We start from the raw sequence: 14,005 nt of genomic DNA, 5'->3' as shown, positions 1-14,005 counted from the left end.
ACTGAGTTGAATACCTGTCTTCAGTAATTTTTTTCAGTGTAACTGTTGCTAGAACATTTATAAACTTTAATAAAAATGCACACTATTTGTATGATACTTTCAGTCTTTTTTGTTCCTTAAACTATCTGAAGAGAATTGCAACTAGAAATTCTTATAAAGCCTGAATTAACACCTTTATCTTTTTATCTATCTTAAAATATTGAGTTTGTTAGTTTGTTTTGTAATATGTGATTCAATGGTTTAAAAAAAAAAAAAAAAAAAAAAAAAGTAGTACAGTGCAGAGCATCAGAGTAACACTAGATGAAAACAAAAGGTCCTGTTCAACCCAAATGACTTTGTTATAAATATTTTCTTACTGAAAAGCCTTGAAACAGAAGCACTGGTTTAAAACACCTGAAACAGAACATTTAATTGTTTTATATAAACTCTGCAACTCAGCTTAGTAGAAACTGCATAACCTAATTGATATGTTAATATCTTAGCACAAGTAAACTGTAATCATAATTATATTTTAATTTCCAGAGAACACTCTTTTCCTCCTCGAGGCCCAGGTAATTTATAGCTGAACATTAAATAAAGACATCATATGGAGATTATTAAATCTAAATGGTACAGTAGAGCAAACTTTGAGTGCATTTGACTGTGTTTTTCATGAAAATCACTGATAAAGGCAGGCCATCTGATAAGAAAAAAAAAAGTGGTTGTTTTCACCATACAGACACTTGAAACTTCATAAAATTGTAAAATATATATATATATATTACTGCAAAATAAAACACAGATAGAAAACCAGCCATATTTTTATAGATTAAATGACCATAGAATTCCATTATAAAATGCAGCAGAAATCCATTAATTTCCTCACTTGTTCAACACCATGTCTTTGCCGCCAAAACTTTTCTCTGGTTTCTCAAGTTTACTAAAACAAATGCCTTTGTCAGGAAATATTCACAGTTCTGTATTTGGCCCTGGCTTTTATTTATGACTCTCTATTCTCAAATTCATCTAGAATGTCAGACTTACTACTTCAGCTTATCAGCTTCTCCTTTCCACACTTCTGCATGCCTTACCTGCCGACAAAGATAGGATCTCCTTATTTCGTGTTGCTCATAGACATCGAATTTCTAATTTCACAGTATCACAGAATTTTAGGGATTGGAAGGGGTCTTTAGAGATCACTGAATCCAACTCCCTATCACAGCAGCTTCCCTACCCGCAGGTTGGCATCCAGGCAGGTCTTGAATATCTCAAAGAAGCAGACTCCACAGACTCTCTGAGTAACCTTTCCAGTGCTCCATTGCTCTGACAGCAAGAAGTTCTTTCTTGTCTTAATATTGAATTTCCTGAATTCTAGTTTCTGCCTGTTGTCCCTTGTTCTATTGCTGCACTCCACCAAAAAGAATCCATTTCCATCAACTTGACTCCTACACTTCAGATATTTATGAACAGTTATGAAGCCTTCTCTTACCCAGGTTGAAGAGACACAGGTCTCTCAGCCTTTCCTCCCGCAGGAGATGCTCCAGGCTTCTAGTAGTCCTTGTAGTCCTCTGCTGGACTCTTTCTAGGAGAACCCTGTCTTCTCTGAACTGGTGGAGACTGGAACTGGACACAGTATTCCAGAAGTGGCCTCACCAGGACAGAATAGAGGAAGAGGATGACCTTCCTTAGTACTAGTTGCTGTTCAAGCTACTACTTATATTGTTCCCATTTTCACAGGTATGTTTTGAACCATGCACACCATGTAAATGTGACCCTAATTTTTGATCAGGTGCAAGATCCACAATAGAAGATTTTGTTGGAATACAGTTCCACACAAAAACTACACTGATGATGATGACATTTCAACAAGTGCTTGGCATATTAAGAACCAACTGACTGGAGTCAGTACAGGCTACCCTATGTATAGTAAATATACACATTTGACTTCCAGTGTTGATTTTTTGTTTTGTGTGTGTGTGACTTCTGTTGTTGGTGATGCTTGTTTGTTTTGTGGATTAATTTTCCAAAGAATTTAATGGAAGGATTATTATTATGCAAGGATTTATGAAAAGAAAAAAAAACAAATCCACTAAAAGTGAATAACGTAGTGAAGTGATGACATGTAGTATAGAAAATTGATATTTTTAGATGTGTAAGTGAGTAACCAGAGTTCTTTACACTAGTGAAGCAATGGCATAGCATTCAATATTTGGGATCTATTTGCCCACTGACTTACCTGAGCTTTAAACAGCTACATGTGCTCTCTCAATTTTTCTGTTTTGTTTTCTCACAGCTGTTCTACCTGAACTGGGATGCTTTAAATTTACTTTTGCCACAGAGAAGATCCTTCCAGAAAATTTTTGTCATGCTGTTCATACATACTGTATAGTTTACATAGAGGTATTTACCGAGATGTGAGAGTTTTGAAAGACTGGCATTCTCTTTGTTTAACATGCCCTTCAAAACAAGAGCATATCATAGGTCAATAAAAATGTCTCAGACAAATATTTTCTTTTGTAAAATATATCTTTTGACTAGTCTTTTGAAATTTTTGTTCATATCTTAATATGCAAATCTTGATGTTTTCCTGGCCTCTTTTTCTCATGCTTAGACATACAGACAAATGAAGCCAAGTTTTGATCTACCTCAATCAAGTCATTTTGAATAATGCTTCTTACAGTTAACTCATCAAGAAAGACTTGCCTAGTAAATTGCTGCTAACAAATGCCACTGAATAAAAAATTTTGTTTTATATTGTTGATAATACTTCTTGTGAGAAATAAAACAAAAAATCTGAAAAAGGGTTAGCAAGCCTAAAACACAGAGAAAAATCTGCCCAGTTTGTGTATTGGTATGTGCAGTGGGGTTCAGTATGGTAATCTTTTTCTTCCTCTTTGAGTAATCCCTCTAAAAGCTGCTTATAGCATCAGAAGAAATTGGTGTTCTTCAGTTCTTCTCTTAGATTTCTAGGTAGTGCTGCTGTGTTTCATTCAACATCAAACAAATGCTCCAAATACATGACATGCATTTTGAAAGAGGCAATCAGGGATCTCTACATCTCTAATAGCACTGTATGGAAAATAATGACATAAAGAGAATGGTTTTAAAAAGAGCTGCTCACTGAGTAACCATAAGAGGTGAAGCATGAGAGTGCTAACAAGCAATAAAACAGAATTATGTTGAAATATTTGCATCTAAAGGCCCCATATAAAGCCTACTGCAGTCAATTGGTTTTTCATCTTCTTTGCTGTTTCAACTGTTGAAAAACAACAATCTCCAAAGCGACTAATCTTGGGCAAGTAACCATTAGCCAAATATATACATCTGCAATAGATTTATTGCTACAAATCTTTTGAAATGAAAATCTAGATTTAAGTAACAAAAAATTTGCTTTGTAACTTCCTTTGGTAGACTAACATCTTTCAACTTTTGAGAAGCAGCTTTTGCCAAATCAGCCTGTTGTACTAATGCCAGCTTTTCTTGTAACAAAAAGCTCAGCTCCAATGTTCCCCTCTTACCCTCAAGAGATAAGTGAAATTGGACTTTTAAATCTAAACTCATCCCCAGTGAATTATTTCATCACAGGTACTTCAAAGCGGCATGCAGTAAAGAAGGAAAATTCCCTATCTCTGAAGGTGTTTGGGAAGAAAAGAGAAAAAGAATTCTGGCAGGTTTCAACATTTCTGACAGCAGTTCTGAGCTCCTCAGAGAAAAAAGCAGCTGAAAAGAATAGGGAATGCAATGCAGGTAAAGCAGGCAAAGGGTGTTAACTACAGTAAATACAGTTTATCATACAGTTATAGAAATTTATTACAGGGATATCAAAATATATATTTGGTACAAATATCTATAAATGTATATCTAGAAGCATAAATATAAATCTCTCCATATAAACTCAGAGATTCTCTCACACTCTGTTGTCACCACATTCCCTACCAAATCCTCATCTAACAATAGCACTACTTCCTGTTACACTATTCAAGATCTGCTTAGAGTGAATTCTTTACTCTTCCCTGTGATCTTTTATCTAACTTACCTGTGTTAATACATTCATCATTCTCTATATTGTCATCCCTATTTTATTGTCACTCTCCACAGCACATTGTTTGCATTCATTCCCAGGTATTTTTATGCAGTGCCCTGTCACGGGTGGGAAAAATATATGGTTTGTTATTCATTTTTTCTATAGCTTGTTGAGTTCTTCCATATTGCCTTCTTAGGCTCTCACATTTCAGCCTCCTTCTATTAATAAATCCTAGCATTATAAACAGTCCTAATAAAAAAAAACCCCAAAACTTCCATTTCTTCTCCCTTCCTGCAAATAAACAAACAAACAAACAAATAAATAAAATAATTTCCTGCAATAAAACCTGAAGTCATAACCAGTTTCAGAACATAAAATTTCCTATTTTTCTCTTACAATTTTTATCTCTTGTTAGCAAACATGAGAGATGAAGGTAGGCTGTTAGAAAAGAGATGAACTAGTTAAGCTCTCTGGCCAAAACACAGCACACTTGATTGTATGTACTGTATGTATCTTTACTATATTTGCTGCAGTTATGATCTCTACAGTGATTATTGCAGTCTTGCAACATTGGAGAAAAGTGCATTTATAAGGAATTTCTTCAGCTAAATACTAGCAAAACTAATTCTAAAATGTCAGATGAGATTTTCTAGAACATCAGCTTTGGTGATAAGCTCTTCTTCATTTCAGATACAGACCTACTAATTACTGACAAATCCTCACGAGGTGGCTCCTCACAACTGTGATCTCTTCTGCAAAAGAGGGATGTGGTTCAGGGACACCTGTGAGAACTTTAAAAACACAAAATGAAATTTTTAAAGAGATAACTTGCTGGGTTGTTTGGGCTTACTTTTTACAAAAGTAAAAGAAGAAATGAAGAAATTAATGATCTTAATTTCTGATTCAGATTGTAAGTATATCTATTCATTTATTTAAACGCACTGGTTTAAATGAACTGTTGCATGTATACTGTGTAGCACTGATTCAATTTTACCATTAAATAAAATAAAAACAAAACAGAGCTTACATGATGTTAATTTTTCTTACAGAATTTGAGATATTTCCTATCCATTCTTGTTCCTGAAACATGAAGGTAATTTTTCAGGACAAAAACTGTAATAAAAACTCAATAATTACAGAAACTCTCGAAAACTGTGTTTGTGCTTTGTTTCTTAAAAGTTAATAATACTACTCATACTTATTTCCTGTGAACTGATTCATTGAAACAGTAGAGCAGATAGATACATCTCAATCTTGAGAGCTATCAGCATCAGTGTCTAAAAAATGGCATCCAAGTCAATAATACACTAATTTCTTTTTTATTTATTTATTTATTTATTTATTTTAAATCATGATAACATATGTTTGGTTTCTTTTTTTCCACCCAAGAAAGAAGGCTACAAAAATAGACTCCCGTTGTGTGATATTTTACCTGCAAGTCTGGGGTCTGATTCAAGGGGAGATGAGATGAATAATAAGGCAGGTAATGCCAATACATTAACAATGCTGATGGGGTTGTCATGTACATTCTATAAAGTGTAAGCCACAAAAAAATTCTGGCACACACTGTGTTGAAATATCAGCTTAGTTAAAGGATTCACGATGAACTATTTGTCTTTTAGCCTTACCTCACTAGTCTTGCCAGCAAACCTCTGTCTGCCAAAATGAAGAAGGGACAGCTGCCAAAGGGATGGATTTCAAAGTGTGATTTTTTGTTTGTTTCAGTTTTACTCTCCAATCTTTGAGATTTTCTCCCCTAGAAAATAAAACATGTTGGATTATAGGATGAGTTAATCAGGAAAGCTGTTAGCTTTAAAAGCTCTGTTTAGACTGATTTTTCTGAATCTTCACACACAAACGGATGGAAGATTCTCAGATTTTTCTTGGCTTCTAAAACGAATATCTATGTATCAAAAGTAAAGTTAAGCCACGGAACTCACAGTATATAGAATACATCCACGAGTTTCCCTCTGCCAAAACCCTTAAGGATTGTGCGCTCAAAACAGATGGGTCAGGATTGCTGTCTCTACATATCTTTCTGTGGACTCCGCAGATTTAGCTGGAGTGTAACCCTACCTGCAGCTTGGAAATACTTTCCTTCTGCGTGCTGTTGAAGGAAGTAAATTTCCTCCCCAAGGAGTGCAAGAGAAACTTGCTGATTTGGCAGGTAATTGGATCTCCTGAGCCAACAGTAACCCAAATCCATGGATTTAATAGAGGGATAGGGTATTTTAGCCCAGCAGGGACATGGTAGAGGCAGCAGCGTAAGAGGATGCCAACTGTCTGAGTTCTCACTTATCCATGCAGAAAAGGTCTGACCTTTCTATCAATCTGATAGAATGACTTTCATTTTGGATAAAGGGGAAAATAAGGCAAAATAAAGCAAGCTGTCCCACACAATGCACACACATCATCTGGAAAATTTGCTATAGTTGTTGAAAATGGCTGCCAAGCTCTTTTCTGCATTTAAAAAGGATAATTCGACAGAAACAGTGGCTGGGGAAACAGTGCTTATACCACATGAGTATTAATGATATTAAAAGTGGTTTTTTAACACGGGACTACATTTTCCAGAAACAAATGCTGGATGAGTCTGGAACGAGGAAATTGTTGCTGTGCACTTTGCAGTCTGGTGCTCAGGCTGCACAGCTGCACTGTACCTCCTCTGCCCCTCTTGCACCCAGCACCAAACCAGCATGCTCCCCCCATTTGGTGTACCTGTTGACTTTTTGCTCCTAGCTCTGAAGTAGACATTGCTGATGTGAGAAAGCCAGAGGATAGCACCCTTCTGCCTTAGGACATCCATCTAGTGAAAGAGCAGGGAGGTCTCAAACTGAGACATATCTTTAATGTCTGGCAAAAATTTTGTCTCAGATTTTATGGCAAAATAAATTGTAAAGAGCGTTCTTCATTATTTCATCTAACTTTTCAGTCTTTCTCTTACTTCTCTATCCTAGTGGCTTATTTCCTTCTCTTCTTTTTCTGTCCTAGTGTTTCATGTCCTCATTCTGTAGATGTTTATACTTGTCCTCCCTAGTAACATTCTCAAATCAAATTTCAAATTTCCTAATTAATAAGCACATCCATTACAACCCAAAGAAGAGTTGAGATATAAAATCAAGAACTCCAAGACAAGCTTTTAAAATATCAGGATGATTAGATAAAAATCTCATCTCCTTTATATGAGATACTGAGAAATCTATATGATAGAGCAGCTGTAAGACAAAAATTCATAGCAAAGCTTTACATAACAAAAAGTAGTAATTATGTTTTTCACAGATACACTTGTTTTCTTACTAAGGCTGGCTGCAAAATAACACTTTATATTGGAGTATTTGGAAGAAATGGAGTATTGGAATAGGATGGAGAACACCGCTGATGAATCTCAAAACCAAATTTGGTCCCCCTCCCATGCAAGCTGGCTTACACAAGGGTCATATAGAAATGCAAATTCCTATGGAGAATAGTGATCTCAACGATAAAACATAAAAAAAATTAATTAGTTTTCATACTGCACTCTGGGGATGACATTTAGACTTAATCTTGCAAATAAACTTGTAATGCCTCACAGTTGTTGTCACCAAAGTTTGAGCGATGGCTCATAAAGGCATCCAGAATACCTTTACAAGGCATACAGTCCCCAAGCTATTTACTGCCGCCACTACAAGCCTTTTGTCTGTTCTGCCGTAAACAAAATGGAAGATCCACAGTTGCCGGCTGTTCAGCATATAATGGCAGGGTTGCTTTTTTATAGTTCACCTACCGTAGTCATGTGCAATTGAATGCATCTCCCATATACTGCTCTTGCCAATTCTATCTCCATCAATTATCCTGTTCTAGTACTCCATTGCAAAGTACCTGCCAGTAATGAGAAATTTGCAGGTGGTTGCTACAAGGCACTGCTTCTTTCTCCTCTGTTTGCAGGCACCCTGTGGTGGCAGCTGAAGCGTGATGGCTCTGATGTTGTTCACATGGAAGGCCATGACTCAGGCCAGCACAACAGAACTGATGCCTTTGTCCAGCCTGGTCAAGAGGACAGTTGTGCTTTCTCCCATCCACTATTCTCAAGTTGGATGCTGCCTTCAACAAAGGAATTTCAAGCTAATGCTGATAAAAATAGAGTTGTTTTTTTCCTCCTCATTTTATAATAATGCTTTTTTTCTGATGATCAAAATTAGCTACTTGTTTTAAAAAAATCTGTTTAAATGTAAGTTTGTGGTTCCAGAAGCTTTCTGACCACTAAAATGAGCACTACAAAAAGCTGAGTACTAACCACTTACTCACATAATTCAGATTGGAAGGGACCATCTCAGGACATCTCTCATCCAAATCTCTTGCTCAAAACAAACTCAAGTGCCAGACAGCATTGCTCCAGGGCTTTTTCCAATCTGGTCCTGAAAACCTCTAGGGATGGAGGCAAATCTTCACTGAACATCATCTTCCATTGCAAGAGTGATAAAAATATTTTGTTTTCAAGCAGTTGCATGCCTCTTTTTCAGTTAATATCCACTGCCTCTTGTCCTCCCATCACACACGACTGTGAGGGATATGGCCTTGTCTTCTCAATAACAAACCTGTCAGCCTGGACTGCTGTCAGACTCTCTGAAGGCATCTATTGTCCAGGCTGAACAAGCCCAGCTCCCTCAGCTTCTCCTCACTGGAAAGTGCTGAAGCCCTGACCATCTTGACAATTCTCTGCTTATCCCTTTTCAGGTAATAAACAGTTTTCTCACAGTGAGGGCCCAAAAATGTATGCTGCGTTGTATGTGTGTTCAAATAAGTGATAGGTTAAGAGGAATAGCAATGCACTGTTTTGTTCTCCTGTTAAAACAACCTAGCATGCTGTTGACCTTTATTGCCAGAGGACACTCTTGGCACTACCTACCAACACAACATAAGAGAACTTTTATGAGACATTTCTCCCTCTCTTCTGAGGTCTGTACCAACTCATGATACATACTTTATTGTTGATGTTTGTTTTACTGTTTGTTTTAGTTTGGGTTTTGTTTTTCTGGTAGCAAGACATCAAAATAACATTACCCAGAAAAACAAAACTTATCAAATAATTTTTTTTCTGTGAAACGGCAAGAATATCTGATGATAAGCTAAAGTATAAAAAAAAATTTAACAGTGCTATATTGGTCTTGAGTAAGGCAGCCAACCTAAAATCTTGCTGTAACCTTTTATTCTGAATATTTGCATGATTGTGCTTATTCTTATCTTTTGTATTCTACCCAGGGAGGAAAGAGTTTGAACCAGTGACAGCAGGGTACTTTTTAATCAGTTCCTTTGAAAAACCACATTGGTCTGTACAGAAATAATATTAGCTATAATTCAGAGGACTAATTTGAGGATGGGAGGAGGCTGCTGCACACTGACAAGTTCCTGTGTTAATTCTCCCCAACTTTCCATCTCCTGCACTTACTTTTCTTAAACACTGTGAGTACTATTGCTTCACAGGGCTCTTTATTCCAGCAGTATCCAACCTAGCCTAAGCAGCCATGAAAACTGTTGCTCATCATTCTACCTCAAGCAAGACTAAAGTGGCTTGAAGAATAAAAGCAAGTAAAACTGCCTCAGCTGAGCATTACTGGTCCCTGTCTGTCCCTGGGATGAGTGATCACTTCTCATCCATCAGGCTTTGTGGTTAACTCTTCACAGGTGCAACTTCACAAGAGTTGTTTGTGCTGAAGTGGCCTCTTGTGGAGAGGTGTAATTCCTATCAGCTTCTTCCTCTCCTTTGGCCAGAGGCTGCTTTTGACCTTTACAGGCTTTGAAATTTGATTCATTTTGTATTACAAAATATCCATTCCTTTGGGCAGTGAATAAAAAGTCTTTGAAGTCACCACTTAGTGCTCCTTAGGTGTTTTTCCAAAGGAAGTGGAAGTGCCTGCTGTCTGCCATTTTGATGTCCTTGCCTACTTCACACAGAGGTACCAGCCTACACAACTGTTCTGCCCTGTTTGGCTGGAGGAAGATGAGCTGAGAAGATCCTGCTACTGACCTTGTCTTCTCTTGTTGTCAGTGGTTAGCAAGGGTTGTTCATACTAACACGATCAGAATTTGAGGGAGATGTGGCAAAGTAGAATCAAGACAGGAACAGGGCAGCGATACTGCCACAGAGACACCTAAGCATGACTATCTTTGCACCCTCAAATGCAAGAGCAATGAGTATGAAAACTACTTGTAACCACAGCATGATGAAAGCTGGTAAGCAGGAACAACAGTACTTTTGCTTCTTAGGAAAAGCGATTCACTTACCTCTCATCCACACAGCCAACTTTTAATTACTCTGATTGATGCATACATCACTTTTCCACTGCAATAGACTCCCCAGCTCTTCCCAAGCAGCTGTTTCTGCTTTTCTTGGACAAGAAAGCATATTATTTCCAGCATTTTCACCTCATTCACAGCACTGGAAAAAAAAATCTTTATGACAGTCTCAACAATATTAGCAGACTTTCGAGGCTGACATTTGCATAGGTTCAAATCAGAATATGTTAGTAACCGCTACAGTGACATCCTAATGAAGTTACAAGGAGGCAAAGATTTTATCTTACTGAGGCCAAATGATGAATTTGCAATCATGTATAAAACTACACTTTTACATCATCAGTTGAGTCACAGAATCATATAATCTCAGAATTGCTAAGGTTGGAAAAGGCCAACAAGATTATCAAGTCCAACTATCAACCCATCATCACCACACTCACCATGTCGCTCAAGGGCACATCTCCACACTTCTTGAAGACCTTCAAGGACAGAGATTCCATGACCTCACTGGGCAACTTGTTCCAATGCATCAGCACTCTTTCCAAGAACAATTTTTTCCTAATAAACAAGCTGAAACTTCTCTGGTGCAATTTCAGGCTATTACCTCTTGCCCTATTGGTAGTTCTCTGGGAGAAGAGGCCAACTCCCACCCCTCTACAACCTCCTTTCAGGTAGTTGTAGAGAGTAATAAGGTCTCCCCTGAGTCCCCTTTTCTCCACCTTAGACAATCCCAGTTCCTTCAGCTTCTCCCTGTAAGACTCATGCTCCAGACCCTTCACCATATTTGCTGCCCTTCTCTGGGCACAGTCCAAGACCTCAGTGTCTTTCTTGTAGTGAGGAAACCAACTCTGAACACAGTACTCAAGGTACAGCCTCAACAGTGCTGAGTACAGAGGGATGATCACCACCCTAGTCCTACTGACTACACTGTTTCTGATACAAGTCAGGATGCCATTGGCTTTCCTGGCTATCTGGGCACATAGCTGGCTCATATTGAGCATGTCAGCTAACACCCTCAGATTCTTTGTGTCACTTTCCAACCACTCTGCCCCAAGTCTGATCACAGCAAACCCATGCAATGCCCCAAAGATGCAACACCTGACACTTGGTCTTGGTGAAGCTCTTACAATTGGCCTCAGCCCATCAATCCAACCTGTCCAGCATGTTCTGAAGGATCTTCCTACCTCAGGCAGATCAACACTTCCTCCCAGCTTGGTGTCATCTTCAAACTTACTGAAAGTTGTTGGTTTTAAAAAATTCCTTTTTATTACTATTCCATTTTATTTTTAGTTTTTGTGCCATAGACAACTGTATGTTGGTCAAAGCTTATTAGCAAAGGTAAGCATCATATGTAGCACTGGAATTGTAGAAGTTATTATTAGCAGAGCAACAGAATAATTTTATTACATTACTAACACTACTAACTACACTAACAGGCTCAGGCAAACCATTTTCAGAATGAGCTCATCATGACTTATATATCTCCATATAAATTAAGTGATTAATTTTCCATTTTAGTATTTATTTAATTATTATTATTTTGTGTAAACATCACAACAAACATTTGAAAAAGTTGATTTCTTTGCAAACTAACAGCATGTGACGTAGCTCAAGCCATTTCTAAATCACAGAGATAAAATATATTTCTAAATCCACAGACTGGCTGAATGGGAGGTTACTTGATGGAACTCAAGGACAGCAGAATAAATTCAACTTTTTACTAACACAAGACATTGCTTTTTGTTCCTCTCCCAAAGCGTAATAGGAGATCCTACAAGTCAGTACAGAGCATCCTAAAACAGGAGAGCTCAGCTCTCTGTCAGCCTGGCTTGTCACCTCAGAAAATCTGCTGATGTGTTTCTGGGTGGCCCACTGGTCTCCACTTCCACTCAGCTAATGTGAAAAGATTCAGGATAGTAGACACACATGGGTGGAATTCAGCTGCCCTAAACTGACAACATCCAAAGCAGGTGCCTGTGGCTGAACGAAATATGCTAAATTACTTCTAAAGCCATCAAAAGCAATGCACATCACCAAAAGATGATTCTATTCATATGACCTATCTTAGGACATGTTGAATCACCATGTATTGATGTGTAGAGCTTTGTCATATATTCCTATAAACTGAAGCCAGGATAACCAATTTAGACTAATGCGTTTGTAGACTAATGCGTTTGTCTTCTAAATGTTTAAAAATCAGGTAAAACAATCTATTCTAAGGACTCACAATAAAATAGCATCAGCAGATTTATAAATCTGTAAAGTTTAGAAGTAGAAACAAATTATTTTTCTGAGAGTTTTTCTGCAGAAGAGATAACCACATTGTGATTCAGAGGTAGGGAAAATTTAGTTTCCTTAGAAAGAGTTCTACGACGAAAAAAAATGCATGCTAGGTACTGCATAAATTAAATGATTCCTACCTTAGGATGAATTTCACTAAAATAAATTTTACAGTACCTAGCAATGATACACACAAACATTTTATTATTATTTAGATCATTTAAACTGCTCATGATGGCCATTTATAGCACTGTCTTTGTATTTTATAACTTTCTGATAGTTTCTGTGTCATATGTCAGGAACTATCAAAGCAATAATCAGTACCATTTCCAGGAACTTGCTCTTTCACCTGAGACTGTCTACATCAGTACTTGGAAAAATCTTAACAGTCTCCTAGATTCAGAACAAAATTGTAAGATCCATCAAACGGGAGGTGGGAAACTGCTAATTCTAGATCTATTGCAAGAATAAACTGTGTCTTCACCAGTGGCAGTGCATCAAGCTAAAGGACAGGAAAGAAACATGCAACTAGCCTTGAAAAATCACAGAATCACAAAATGGCCAGGGTTGGAAGGGACCTCAAGGATCATGAATCTTCAACACCCTGCCCCAAGCAAGGCTACCAACCTCCACATTTAATACTACACCAGGCTGCCCAGGGCCACATCCAACCTGGCCTTGAACACCTTCAGGGACAGGGCATCCACAACTTCTCTAAGCAGCCTGTTCCAGCACCTCACCACTCTCTCTGTAAAGAATTTCCCCCTGACATCCAACCTAAATCTCCCCTCCCTCAACTTAAAACCACTTCACCTTGTCCTGCAGTTATCAACCCTTTCAAAGAGTTGATTCCCCTCCTGTTTGCAGGCTCCCTTTAGGTATTGAAAGGCTGCAATGAGGTCATCCTACAGCCTACAACCCCCAGCAACCCCCAGCTCTGTCAGCCTGTCTTCATAGGGAAGGTGCTCCAGCCCCCTGACCATCTTTGTGTCTCTCCTCTGAACCCTCTCCAACAGCTCCCTGTCTTTTTTGTACTGGGTGCTCCACACTGGGATGCAGTATTCCAGATGGGGCCTCACAAGAGCAGAATTAGAGGGGGACAATCACCTCCCTACCCCTGCTGGCCACCCCTCTTTTATGGAGCCCAGGATACCATTTGCCTTCCGAGCCACAAGGGCACACTGCTGGCTCATGTTAAGTTGTTCATCTATCAAGACCCCTATCCGCAGGGCTGCTCTTTCCAGTCTTGTATGGAAGCCTGGGATTCCTCCAGCCCAAGTGCAAAACTCTGCACTTTGCTGTGTTGAATCTCATCAGGTTTACCCAGGCCCACCTTTCTAGCCTATCGAGGTCCCTCTGCATGGCATCCCTTCCTTCCACTGTGTCAACCACACCACTCAGCTTGGTGTCATCAGCAAACCTGCTGAGGGTGCACTCGATTCCATCATC

At 38.4% G+C, this 14,005-nt stretch overlaps 1 long non-coding RNA gene across 1 annotated transcript; it reads right to left on the bottom strand.

The window, feature by feature from the left end:
• Positions 1-3,291: 3,291 nt before the first annotated feature.
• LOC128086609 (uncharacterized) lies at positions 3,292-10,411 on the bottom strand. The gene is made up of 5 exons (XR_008209435.1): positions 10,265-10,411; positions 5,632-5,759; positions 4,702-4,794; positions 4,016-4,119; positions 3,292-3,699 (listed from the first exon to the last, which is right to left on the bottom strand). It is a non-coding gene; the product is annotated as an uncharacterized LOC128086609 (long non-coding RNA).
• Between the last annotated feature and the right edge of the window lie 3,594 nt (positions 10,412-14,005).

The sequence above is a fragment of the Tympanuchus pallidicinctus genome, unplaced genomic scaffold, assembly GCF_026119805.1.
Source record: "Tympanuchus pallidicinctus isolate F22 unplaced genomic scaffold, pur_lepc_1.0 scaffold3, whole genome shotgun sequence".
In the NCBI taxonomy this organism is placed as follows: domain Eukaryota; kingdom Metazoa; phylum Chordata; class Aves; order Galliformes; family Phasianidae; genus Tympanuchus; species Tympanuchus pallidicinctus.
This window is presented reverse-complemented; position numbering and strand designations above follow the sequence as displayed.